This window comes from Otolemur garnettii, unplaced genomic scaffold (genome assembly GCF_000181295.1).
Source record: "Otolemur garnettii isolate 467f Iridium unplaced genomic scaffold, OtoGar3 scaffold00046, whole genome shotgun sequence".
NCBI classification, from domain to species: domain Eukaryota; kingdom Metazoa; phylum Chordata; class Mammalia; order Primates; family Galagidae; genus Otolemur; species Otolemur garnettii.
The window spans coordinates 8,379,552-8,391,303 of record NW_003852441.1 but is presented as its reverse complement, the minus strand read 5'-3'; positions in this window follow the sequence as shown (position 1 = coordinate 8,391,303).

Sequence of the window (11,752 nt, the reverse complement as noted above, 5' to 3'; positions counted from 1 at the left end):
AGCAATGCATCAAAAAAATTATACACCACTATCAGGTAAGTTTTATCCCAGGGTCCCAAGGCTGGTTCAACATATGTAAATCCATAAATATAATTCATCAAATAAATAAATTAAAAAAAACCATATAATCATATAATTCTCTCAATTGATGCAGAAGAATCTTTTGATAATATCTAGCACCCCTTCATGATCAAAACACTTAAGAAAATGGTATAAAAGGGACATTTGTTAAATTGATAGAGGTCATCTACAGCAAATCTGCAGCGAATATCGTATTGAATGGAGTTAAATTGAAATCATTTCCACTCAGATCTGGAACCAGACAAGGTTGCTCATTGTCTCCACTGCTCTTTAACATTGTAATGGAAGTTTTAGCCATTGCAATTAGGGAAGAAAAGGAAATCAAGGGTATCCATATAAGGTCAGAAGAGATCAAACTTTCACTCTTCACAGATGATATGATTGTATATCTGGAAAATACCAGGGATTCTACTGCAAAATGCTTGGAAGTGATCAAGGAATATAGCAGTGTCTCAGGCTACAAAATCAACACTCCTAAATTGGTAGCCTTCATATATACCAACAATAGTCAAAATGAAAAAGCAGTCAAGGACTCTAGTCCTCTCACAGTAGTGCCAAAGAAGATGAAACACTCGGGAGTTTACCTAACAAAGGATGTGAAAGATCTCCATAAAGAGAACTATGAAACTCTAAGAAAAGAAATGGCTGAAAATGTTAACAAATGGAAAAACATACCATGCTCATGGCTGGGAAGAATCAACATTTTTATAATGTCCCTACTACCCAAAGCAATGTATAATTTTAATGCAATCCCTATCAAAGCTCCACTGTCATACTTTAAAGATCTCAAAAAAATAATATTACGTATTATATGGAATTGGAAAAACCTCAAATATTTAATACATTACTCAGAAATAAAAACAAAGTAGCAGGAATCACGCTACCAGACCTCAGACTATACTATAAATTGATAGTGACCAAAACAGTATAGTACTGGCACAAAAACAGAGGTAGATTCATGGAACAGAACAGAGACAAGAGATGAATCCAGCTACTTGCAGTTATCTGATCTTTGACAAGTCAATTAATAACATTGACTGGGGAAAGGATTCTCTATTTAACAAATGGTGCTGGGCGAACGGATTGGTGACCTATAGATGATTGAAACTGGACCTTTCACCTTTAACCAAGATAGACTCTCACTGGATTAAAGATTTAAATTTAAGACATGAAATTATAAAACTATAAAAATATTAGAAGAAAGTGTAGGAAAAACACTTGGAGTAATTCAACTGGGTGAAAATTTTATGAATAAGACCCCTCAGGCAATTGAAGCAACTTCAAAAATACGTTACTGGGACTTGATCAAAGTAAAAAGCTTCTGCACAGCCAAGAACTCAATACGTAAAGCAAGCAGACAGCCCTCAGAATGGGAGAAAATATTTGCAGGTTATGTCTGTGAGAAAGGTTTAATTACTAGGATCCACAGAGAACTTAAATGTATTACCAAGAAAAGAACATGTGATCGCATTTCAGGGTGGGCAAGGGACTTGAAGAGAAACTTCTGTGAAGAAGACAGGTGCATGGCCTACAGACATATGAAAAAATACTCATTATCATTAATCAGAGAAATGCAAATCAAAACTACTTTGAGATATCATCTAACTCCAGTAAGATTAGCCCGCAATACAAAATCCCAAAATCAGAGATGCTGGCATGGATGTAGAGAAAGGGGAATACTTCTACATTGCTGGTGGGAATGCAAACTAATACATCCCTTTGGAAAGATGTTTGGAGAATACTTAGAGAATTAAAAGTAGACCTGCCATTTGATCTTGCAATTCCTCTACTAAGTATATATCCAGAAGACCAAAAATCACATTACAACAAAGACATTTGTTTCAGAATGTTTATTGCAGCCCAATTCATAATTGCTAAGTCATGGAAGTAGCCCAAGTGCCCATCGATCCACAAATGGATCAGTAAATTTTGGTATATGAACACTATGTGTAATATTATGCAGTCTTAAAGAAAGATGGAGACTTTACCTCCTTCATGTTTACATGGATGGAGCTGGAACATATTCTTCTTAGCAACGTATCTCAAGAATGGAAGAAAAAGTATCCAATGTATTCAGCCCTACTATGAAACTGGTTTATAGTTTTCATACAAAAGTTTTAGCCCAATTACAGCCCAAGAATATGGGGATGGGGGAGGGGAGGAGAGAGGGGAGGATGGGTGGTGGGATGGTGATTGGTGGGACCACACTTATGGTTCATCTTACAAGGGTACATGTGAATCTTTCTAAATGCAGAATATAAATGTCTTAACACAATAACTAAGAGAATACTATGAAGGCTATGTTAACCAGTTTGGTTAAAATATTTGAGATTGTATATAAAACCAGCACACTGTACCCCATGACTGCATTAATGTACACAGTTATGATTTAATAATAATAAAAAGACAATGTGGCTTGACTTTATGAATTTCTAGTGTGCTTAGAATGTATTTGATATCCTCAGAGAGCACAACTGGGCCTTTGAGACCCCACCTCACCCATCTTCCCTAGCAGAACCTGCTCATAGATGTTCACCTACAACACCAATGGCCTTTCAGTTGGTCAAGGCTCTGCCCCTTCTGTCATTTCAAGATCTAAGTACAGGGCTCTGTCAGGCTTACCCACGCTCCTTGGCCACTGCCTCTTCCTTCTTTCTCCTGCCTTCAGAATAAAAGCCACTTACTCAGAAGAAACTCTGCTGCGTTCCCCTCCATCCATCTCAATTTCTCTGTATTGTTCTCCTACATCCACCTGCACTTTTCTTTCTTGGCACTTTCAGATGCTTGTATGTTCTTATCTGTATGATTATTTCTTTCATGTCTTTTACTTCCACAGGATTATAAGATTTATGGGGGCTAGAAATTTATTTTTATTCCTCTTTCTATGCCCAGCCTAGTGTCCAGCATAAAATAGGATCTGATTCTTTATGATTTCTGGCTTTAATCTTCCATGTCCATCCTCCCTTTCTCTGCTTCTACAGCGATTTAGGATACCAGCTGGCAGTCACACCCGGGTCCTGTGCACCTAAACCTCCTGTCTGGTGCCATAGTCACATCTGAAGGTGGTCTGATCTTCCACTTGAATGGCTAGACACAGACTTTTTGAGCATGTTTGTGTGGACACAGCATACAAATTGAGATCTATTCTGACAATTGACTTTTTTTCCTATTCTTAAAATATACTATGTTGAGATACCAGAGACAAAACCATCTGAAGGTATACAAACTCTTTGTGAGCATTATGCCTTCACTTAGAGCAGATCCGACTAAGCAAATAATAGAGACTCTCTGGGATGACTTGAGTTTTAGGTCATGCTAATTTCAAAAGATTATGTGGGGCTGTCTATAGTGTTCTGCTGAAGATTGTATATGAGGTCCTGTCTTGCCACATAGTGAAAAAAAATGCCATGATTTTTTTGCAACAACCTTTTTGGGCGTGGGGAGAAGAGACAGTGCATACACAGACTTTACCTATTGTTCTAAGCCTCAGAATCAGATTAACTTCCTAGATAAATGAAAATGGGATGCTTAGACAAACTCGACAAAGGTTTCCCTCCTTACCATCATATTTTTTAAATTCCTGCGTAATTTATAAAGAGTACATTCCAAACTTTTTAAGTAGAGTTCTGAGAGCTGTGACAAACACAGAGTTCTTGTAACCATTGCCACACAGTCAAGACTCAGAAGAGTATGATTTTCCCAAATTTCCCCTTGCCCTTGTGCCATCAGCTCCTCCCCTCAACCCTAGACCTTGCTAACACTAATTTGTTTTCTAACATAACAGCTTTGTTTTTGCAAGAATGTTATATCAATGGGACCAAAAGTCTATATTATAATGCATGTGAGAGTCATCCTCACTGTTGCATGTGAACAGATTTTAATTCAAGATTAGTCAAGAAATAAACAAAATAGATTTTCATTTGCCAATTTAAAAGTATGGAAATGATCATTAATGCTTATGAATATGAAGCCATATCTATAGCCATGGTCCTTCCCCCTTCTAAATATCTATCTTTATGTGTGTATTTTTATTTTCAGAGAAGTTATCATAAAACAAATTCTGTGTGAGTGTTCAGAGGCAGGAAGTTCCAGAGGAATATAGGGGAGAGAGAAGCTTTGTTTACAATTGAGAGTTTTTTCTGTTTTTAAAGTAGATGACATTTGAGTGAGCCTTGAAAAATTGTTAGGACATTTCTTTAGAAAATATTGAATGTCGGCTCAGCGTCTATAGCTCAACCGGCTAAGGCGCCAGCCACGTACACCTAAGGTGGCAGTTTCGAATCCCCAGCCCGGACTCGCCAAACAACAATGACGGCTGCAACCAAAAAATAGCCAGGCATTGTGGCTGGCGCCTGTGGTCAAGGCTACTTGGGGGGCAGAGGCAGGAGACTGGCTTGAGCCCAGGAGTTGGAGGTTGCTGTGAGCCATAATGCCAGGGCACTCTACCCAGGGGGAGAGCTTGAGGCTCTGTCTCAAAAAAAAAAAAATAAAATAAAATAAAAAAATAAAATATTGAATGTAATTCAGAAAATACCAAAGTATTCTTTTTTGTTTGTTTGTTAATCAGGGTTTAACCAGCGCTTTCTCCTTTCCAGCCCAGGCATATGGCTGCAGGAAAAAGAAGAGTTCAGAGGCTGATGGGTTTTTACCTTTTTTTACTATAAAAAACATTTACCAACCATATACTAGCTGTAAAATTCAAAGCCAGGTGGTCGGGGAATACCTAGTGTTACCTACTTTATTTAAACTTATTTATACTTTCCTTTATTCTATCCTCACTTTCCTCTTTTCTCTCTTCCTATCTTGTTTTGTAAAGGATATGACTGTAGGGACAAAGAGATAATATGCTTTAAAAAAATCCAGGTAGGCAAATGTACCTACCTCTCAGGAATGTATGACAAGTTTTTTTATAGAGATGCTGTAGATAGGCCAAAGACTGGGCTGTATATTTTTAGAGACTAAAGTAGGAAAATATGTTCAGTTAAGAGATCCATATTGTCTACAAAGTAAACACAACACAGTTGTCTAAGGTTTTCTTTTTGCTAAGCTGAGAAAAAATTTCCCCTTTGGATCTTCATAAAAAAATAGAAAACACTTTTTGGTTCAGAGAATAACATTCCGGGTGCCATCCTAGCAATAAACACGACTGGGGTTTGCTTGGTTGCTTCTTCCAGCATCCCTTGATGCAACCCAACAGTGGAACAGCAAATTTCAATTCTGTCAAGTAAACCTGACAACAGTCAGAAGGATGCCATCCAGATACATAGGTCTCAGATGGTATAATTTGATGCAAGGGGAAAATTTTTCATTTCTAGAGAATAGATGAATGTCATGTCCTTCAGACAATCTTCCATAAATATCCATCCTCATAAATAGGATTTTGATAGGATTTGGAGAACAGAGACTTATCTGACAAGTAACTTGAAAACATCTGATTGGTTAAGGGATGATACACATATCTTGACAACTGATCAGACAAAGGGTAGGATATTATTGTTTATGAAAAATCATGAGGACTTTATATGGTTTGTTAGAAGAGCACTTATTCCTTCTTGTTACAAAGGTTTCAAGTATTTCATATTTATTCTATAAAAAGGCACTGTGCTAAGTTATGTGAATGTATTCTATCATTTCAACATTCTATAGCATCCTTATATTGTAGTTTCTGTTCTTTCCCATTTCCCAGAAAAGCTATCTAATATTTGGAGAAGTTCAGTGATTTGTCCAACTTCAAGCTTATGTAATGCAGCCAAATTTCAAAATCAGCTCTGCCTGCAATCAGATACCTCATGAATATTTGTTTTTGCTGCTTTAAAAATATTTTAGATATAAACGATACAAGAATAATGAACAGTATTAAGTTCCCATTGCCCAGCTTATGATATGAAATAGGAATTATGTTTATACCCCTGAAAGTTCATCTCTGTTCCTATTTTCTTCTTGCCACTCCCTCCTCCAGAGTAGCCACTGTTCTTGAAATTGCTACCATTCCCATGAGTGTCTTTATAATAACATATCTATATGTTAGCCCTAAATAATACATAATATCATTATATGTATTTCAAAGAATTAAATAATTGATGTAATAGGGTATGTATCTTTCTTCAACTTCTTTTTTCACTTAACTGTGAGAACTTTAGATTTCTCCATCTTGATAGATATTAACAAATTTCACATCCTATCATTGTCACTGCTGAGTCACATTCCATTGAAGATGGGCATTTATTTTTCTTTTGACAGCTACTTGTGTTCTTTTGCTATTACAATGCTGTTTTGAAAATTATTGTACAAATCTCCCAGTGGACATGTTTAAGGGTTTATCTAGGATAATGGGATATTTTAGGAAATTGTGGGTGAAATTTTGTTTGTCACAGTGATTGGGAGTACTAATGACATTTATTGGGTGATGTCAAGAGATGCTGGAGGTGCTGTCATGTATGAAAGGCTCTTACAAACAAAGGCATGTCCTGTCATCTTACACAACTTTGGAGTATTCTGCCACACAACCAGCTGCAACATCAGTTGTTAATTATTAAGATGCATAACATATATTTGTTTTACAGAAAATACAAAATTTAATCTATGTGAGTGTCCCAAGAGTGTAACTGCCATGCATTTTTTTGCTTTAAAAAGTACTTTGGTTCAAAAATTTACCAAGTATTTACTGTGTTGGAAAAATCACATCACCAGGTTTCTCGTGGTGAAGATCCTGTAAGAGCCCCCTCACAACTGGAAGGGGAATGGAAGGGATATCTGCTCTCATACATCCCAAGAGTCTTACAAGTCACACAGGCCTGCTGTCCAGGGGGAAAGGACTTTGCCTAAGCTCAGTTCTGGAAACTTTTCCCAGCTTTGAGAAAATAAAGCCTCCTTACCTTAGGCACCTAAAGGATAAGGCTCCAAGGTAGTTTTGGATTATTATTCAAAGTATACAATAAACATAAATGAGTCTATCTGATACAAATAACTGGAGAAATAAATAATTGGGGGAAAGACAAAGCTCCCATGCAGAAGAATTCAAAATAACTTACATAGATACTAAACTGTCAAGGTGGTAGAGCATAAGTCGCCACAGATTAACTAAGTGTCTTGCAGAGTGACTTCTTCTAAAGAATATAGTGTGGAAAACTTTCCAGTGGAAACACACACCTGGCGAGCATGACCTCACCCGGATTAGCAAGGTTAACATCAACAGTGTTAAGTCATGCTAACAGTGTAGACTTTGGAGAGCCAATGATGAGACTGGTGCTTGCACTCTCAAAACCGGAACTCTGGTGTGATCACAAGAAACACATCAGCAAACCCCGACTGGGAGATGCTTTATACAATACCTGACTGGTCCTCTTCAAAATTGTGCAGGTATCAGAACCATGCAAATGGTTCTGTCTCAGACAAGAAGAACTAAACTGAACTGATGGCCAAGTGTCATATGGTATCCTGTATGGTGTCCTGGGACAGAAAAAGGGCTTCAGGTAAAAACTAAGAAAATGTGAGCAAAGTGTGGAATTCAGTTAGTAAAGATGAATTATTATCATAGCATGTAGGCTATAATACATATATAATTATGTTATTACAATGTATAATTATTATTATAATAAATAATATTGCTATAGTTTTAATATATACCATATGTCATAGACCCTCCACAGTTGAACCACCTCCTTAAGTTAACCTAATTTCATAGACCAGACATAAACCACATGTATATATCAGTATAGGAGACCTAGTTCCTTATATTGACCACCTCTGTATGTTGACCAGTTTGTTACAGTCCCATGGGCAGCCAACTTATAGAGGTCCTACTGTATATATGTGTGTCATATTATTATATTAATCAGTTGTGACCAACAACTTATTAGTGACTATATAATTGTGACTATAGTAATGTAAGATGATAGCAAAAGGGAAAATAGTCTCTGCACAATTTTCACAACTTTTCTATGAAACTGAAACTGTTCTTTGCAAAGGTTATTCAAAACAGTAATGGAACTAAGAAAGTCTTCAACTCAAAATAACTTCATCAAATAGGGAATAGTACTTGCAGAGTCCACTTATTTTACTCATTCCACAAACAAGGAAAAACAGACCAAGTGACTGACTAAAATGATTATTTTATTTTATTTTTACATATACATGTGATTACTAGTTTTCCAATTTTTGCCTTCACATAATCAAGAAGGCTTAAAATTTAACAACAATAATTTTTTTAATTAAATCATATCTGTGTGCATTAATGCTATCATGGGGTACAGAGTGTTGTTGTACATACAATTTGATATACTTTCATCTAACTGGTTAACATAGCCTTTATGTCATTTTCTTAGTTATTGTGTTAAGACATTTATATTCTACATTTAGAGAGATTCACATGTACCCTTAAAGGATAAACCATAGGCGTAAACCCACCAATCACCCTCCCTCCACCCATCCTCCCCCCACCCCTTCCTCTCTCTCCCTTTTCCCCATATTCTTGTGAGAAAAGATATCAGATGATTGCTGCAATGAAGTATTAAGCAATAATAATAATAGTATTTCAAAGAAAGTAACATTCACATTGTCAAATAAGAGTATATCTATTATATAATGCTTTGACTCTGTAGTTTAGTATGGAATCATCAATTAATTTCTTATTATTTTTTCCAAAGTCTCAAAAAATAGACAACTAATATAAATAAAAATAACAGATAATTTCAAAAAACAGATCATGCCAAATCTTACAGACAATAGAAAAAGAAGTAATACTACAAAATCATTCTGCTTAATCTGGATACACCTAATATTAAAATTAGAAAAAATATATTATTATAAAAGTGAAATTACAAACATATTCACTATTAAATGATGCAGTATCCTGTATCCTAAACAACATATCAGCAAGTTGAATTAAAAATTAATGTTTAAGTAATGTACTTTAGTCAAAATTGAATCCAATTTATGTGAGAATTAGTCACTATTTTTTTTCTTATCCTTACTCTCACCCCTTCCCTCCTTCTCTGTCTGCTCTCTCCTTTCCCCATGTTCCACCATGTCAATAATTATCCTCATGTCAAAATTGAATGCATAGGATTCATACTTCTTCATTCCTGTGATGCTTCACTAAGAATAATGTGTTCCCGCGTCCATCCAGTTTTGTACAAATGCTGCAAAAATCTCCCTTTTTTACAGCTGAATAATAGTCCATGGTATACATATACCACAGCTTACCAATCCACTGCTGGGTTGAAGGACATTTAGACTGTTTCTACATTTTAGCAATTGTAAATTGGGCTGTGAAAAACAGCCTAGTACAAGTGTCTTTATAACAAAAGACACTTTTTTGTTTGTTTGTTTTTTTCTTCTGGATAGATGCCCTGTAATGGGATTGCAGGATCAAATGGGAGGTCTTGAGTTCTTTGAGAGTTCTCCATACTTCCTTCCAAAAAGTTTGTATTAGATTGCAGTCCCACCAGCAGTGTAAAGGTGTTCCCTCCTCTCTACATCTGTGCCAGCGTCCACAGTTTTGAGATTTTGTGGTATAGGCCATTCTCGCTGGGGTTAGGTGATATCTCAGGGAGGTTTTAGTTTGGATTTCTCTAATAATTAGGCATGATGAGCATTTTTTCATGTATTTGATGGCCATTCGTCTATCTTCTTTAGAGAAGGTTCTGTTCATTTTTCTTCCCATTGATGTATGGGATTGTTGGTTTTCTTCGTGTAAATTAATTGTTCTGTATAGATCCTAGTTATTAAGCTTTTGTCTGATTCAAAATATGCAAATATCCTTTCCCATTGGGTAGGTTGTCTATTTGCTTTGGCTGTTGTCTCCTTGGTTTCACAGAAGCTTTTCAAATTAATTAAATCCTCTTTGTTTATTATTGCCATTGTTTCTATTGCCATGGCAGTCTTCTTCATAAGGAGTCTTATGACTTCTTTCCCCAGGCTGATAACTTCCAGTGTTTTTCCTATTCTTTCTTTGAGGATTTTTATCATTTCATGCCTTAAATTTAAGTCCATTATCCATCTTGAATCAATTTTTGTGAATGGAGAAAAGTGAAGGTCCATTTTCCCAGCACCATTTATTGAATAGAGAGTCTTTGCCCCGGTGGACGTTCTTGTTAGGTTTATTGAAAATTAGGTGGCTATTCATTTCCTGGTTTTCTGTTCAATTACAAATGTCTATGTCTCTATTTTTGTGCCAGTACCATGCTGTCTTGACCATTATGGCCTTGTAGTACAGCCTAAAATCTGATATGGTGATAACCCCAGCTTTGTTTTTCTTACTATGAATTGCCTTAGCTATAGTTTTTTTTCTGGTTCCATACAAAATATGGGATCATTTTTTCCAATTCTTGAAAATACGATGTTGGTATTTTAATAGGGATGGTGTTGAATCGTAAATTGCTGTGGGAAGTATAGACATTTTAGCAAAGTTGATTGTTCCCAGCCATGAGCATTGTATGTTCTTCCATTTGTTAAAGTCCTCTGCTATTTCCTTTCTTAAGGTTTCATAATTTTCTTTATAGAGGTCCTTCACCTCTTTTGTTAGATATATTCTAAGTATTTAATTTTCTTTGGGGCTATGGGGAAGTGAGTTATGTCCTTAATTAACCTCTCATCTTGGCTATTGTTGGCATGTACAAAAGCAACTGACTTGTGGGCATTGATTTTATATCCTGAAACATTACTGTATTTTTTAATGACTTCCAAGAGTCTTGTGGTTGAGTCTTTAGGGTTCTCTAATTATAAGATCATATCTTTAGCAAAGAGGGAGGGTTTGATCTCCTTTGCTCCCATTCGAATGCCATTTATTTTCTTGTCTTGTCTAATTGTATTGGCTAGAACTTCCAGCACTATGTTGAGTAGTAATGGTGACAGATGACAACCTTGTCTGGTTCCAGTTCTAAGAGGAAAAGCTTTCAGTTTTACGTCATTCAGTAAAATATTAGCTATGGGTTTGTCATAGATAGCTTCAATCAGTTTAAGAAATATGCCACCTATGCCTATACGCCTCAGTGTTCTAATTAGAAAAGGATGCTAGATTTTATTGAATGCTTTTTCTGCATCTATTGAGAGGATCATATAGTCTTTGGTTTTACTACTGTTGATATGGTGAATAACATTTATGGACTTGCGTATATTAAACCAGCCTTGCATCCCTGGGATGAAACTTACTTGATCATGATGTATGACTTTTTTGATAATAAACTGTAATTTATTGGCTAGGATTTTGTTGAGAATTTTTGCATCTATATTCACTAGTGAAATTGGTCTGAAATTCTCCTTTTTAGTTGGATCTTTTCCTGGTTTTGGTATCAGAGTGATGTTTGCTTCATAGAATGTGTTGGAGAAGATTCCTTCTCAATTTTTTGGAATAATTTCTGCATTATAGGGATAAGCACTCCTTTGAAGGTTTGATAGAATTCTGGTGTGAAGCCATCCGGACCAGGGCACTTCTTTGTTGGGAAATTTTTTATTGTTTCTTTGATCTCAGTGCTTGAAATTGGTCTGTTTAGATCTATTTCATCTCGGCTAAGTGTAGGGCGAGAGTGTGATCCATTTGAATGGATCAAACATTGCTCAATTTTCTGGGCATAAAGTTTCTGGTAGTATAGAGATAATATCTTATATCACTGTGGCATCCATTTCCTTCACATTGCTCAATTTTCTGGGCATAAAATTTCTGGTAGTATAG